Genomic DNA, 2,582 nt, shown 5'->3' on the forward strand with positions numbered 1-2,582 from the left:
GTTGCTGTGATGGTTGTTTCAAGGAGTTAAAACTCATGGACTCACTTGATTGTGCTTTAAAGGAAGGGTGTCGAACACTGTCGAAAATGCACCCAAAAAAGCTTACAATGATTTCAATGATTCACTACAATGACTCAATTCAAGACTTGGGTGTCAGTTTCAATCGAGAATGCACCCTTACAATTCAATGTGATTTCAGTTTGATTACAAGTTCAACAATGTTGATGTAGACTGTGCGCTGAAACGTTGAAGTTTACAGATTCATTAACTTGAATGTAGTGATGTAGACCTTGCTTTGAAATGCTGGAGTCTGCAGATTCATGAACTTGATTGTATTGAATGAATTTCGTTGTTGAAGTAGAATGTCGATGTTGAAAACTTTGATTATTTGTTGTAGTGACGCAAATGCATGTGTTGAGCTTAATTAACCTTCCTTGCAGCTAATTTGTTACAAGTGTTGTGCTTGCTTGCATTGAACTTTATGCGTGTTAAATGAGATCATTTATGTGTCAAAACTAGACACAAATCATAAGAAACAACATGAAGCCATAAAAACACTCGCCATCACAAATACACATGGTGTACCTAAGATCCCCTTATTCAATTTCGGGCGGATCTAGGACACATCAACACCAAAAAAATTATGTCTTTATTAAACTTTGGAGTACATAATTGCTCAGCTTCACAACATTGCTATTGAAGCTTTCTCAAACAATGTGAATCTGACACTGGCAAATTTTGGAAGCAAATGCTTTCAAAAATTGACTCAACCTTCTAGAAATAAAAATATTCACTTCTCTCTCCAAATACAAAACACTTATGACTCCAAAATATTACAAAACAAAATTCACCTTATTGAAGGAAAGGCATATTGCAAGGGAAATTCTCTGGATTTATCGGAATAATTGAATTTGAAACAATGTCGCCAACTACATCTGTTGATCTGAAGTTTCTGGGCGTTCATAACGCGTCTGTGGCAAAAAACAGTAATAGTTTGGAATTCGTCTCTGAAAAACAGCTACAAAAGTTGAAACTCATGCAAGACATGTTGCGGATAAAACCGCAGATGATTCAAAAGGCGCTCTCGTCGATTGGGATTTCATAGTACACGAATGTCAATTTAACTCATGTCAATCTTCAGGCCGAGGGCTTTAACGGAAGATCTGAGTCATCAAGTCACACTGAAATGTTGAACTTGTTTCCCATAAGCACCTGCACCGGTTCCAGTTTCGGTTCAAAACCTAGTGTTACAGAAAATAAAATAACCTTGCCTTTGGCGATTGGCCAAAATGACCCAGATTCGAGTAGATCTGTTTCGGCAAAAGCTCTAGGGCAACAGGTCACAGCTCCACTCTCTATTTTTTATAACGGAGCGTTAAATGTTTACGATGTGCCGGCTGAGAAGGTTGAAGAAATTATGAGGCTTTGCAGCGCCAATAGCTCGAGCAATACAAGAACATCCACAATTTCCGGCAGTAAAATCGAACAGATATCGAAACCGCTATCTTCCAAGCCTGGATCGAACTCTGTCAATGAAATTCAAGCTCAAAGATCGTCAGTAGGCCTGGAAATAGTGAGGAAATTATCTCTGCAACGCTTTCTCCAAAAGCAGACAGAGAGATTCAACAGCGTGGCTCCTTACACCAAGATGACAACCACGCCATTACCATCTAAAGTAGAGGAGGAATCAGATAACCAGATCACGCTCACTTTGGCTTGTTCATCACAAAATTTTTAAACGTTCGGTCAATGCTAATGAATTTTAAATGCATAATGTGACAATGCTGTATTTTACTTTCACCCGGACTGCTTCTATCAACTTTCAACTGACTGCGAGGGAAGCTTCAAGGAACTTGCAACCCACGCGTTTTCTGTATCGGAAATCCCGAGTACACCGTGATAAGGCAACTCACTGTCCCTTCCTTTGCTGAGACAGAAATGGGGACGAACACAACTGCAAATAACGCTTCTCACTCTCTTAATCCCAAAGAGTGAACCATGAGCTGTGATACCACATATTGAAAAAAGAAAGAAACTCCAACTAATTACAGAAAAATACACATAAAAATCAGAGACAAAATATTGGCGGAAAAAGGCTTCTGCCTCATGCTTCTCTCTCATTACACATTCATTACCATAATTGAATATAGTGTTACAAATAAATAGATGAGAAATAGTGTTCTCAAGATAGTGCGTGCTATCTCAGACACTTTTGGTTGAGATAATTTCTCACCAGACACACACCAATATATCAGTTACCTAAACTAACTCCTATCTTAGAGGAACAACCCAAGAGTTAGGCACAAATTCCTAAATTGGAATATTTAATTAATTTATTTATTTTTGGATTTATTATTGTTTTATGAGAGAGGCTAACAGTAAGGTTGAAATTGTGGATGCCTTTTACTTGTGGATGCATGAAACTTGGTATAATCGATGTTTTTATTCAAAAGTGTGGATGGTCCATGATTATGAACTCTCATATATTTTATTTTGGCCACTAGATTTTTGTTATCTGGAGAATGTTGTCTGAAGTTCAATTACATATAGCTCTCTAAACGTTGGATAGAATACTGAAGTCA

General features: G+C 37.7%; 1 pseudogene; it reads left to right on the top strand.

Moving 5' to 3' along the window:
- Positions 1-915: 915 nt before the first annotated feature.
- LOC149252906 (protein TIFY 10a-like) lies at positions 916-1,738 on the top strand (annotated as a pseudogene).
- Positions 1,739-2,582: the final 844 nt, after the last annotated feature.

Source organism: Pinus tabuliformis, chromosome 7 (assembly GCF_031772625.1).
Source record: "Pinus tabuliformis cultivar Carrire ecotype Pingquan chromosome 7, CPIR1, whole genome shotgun sequence".
NCBI lineage: Eukaryota > Viridiplantae > Streptophyta > Pinopsida > Pinales > Pinaceae > Pinus > Pinus tabuliformis.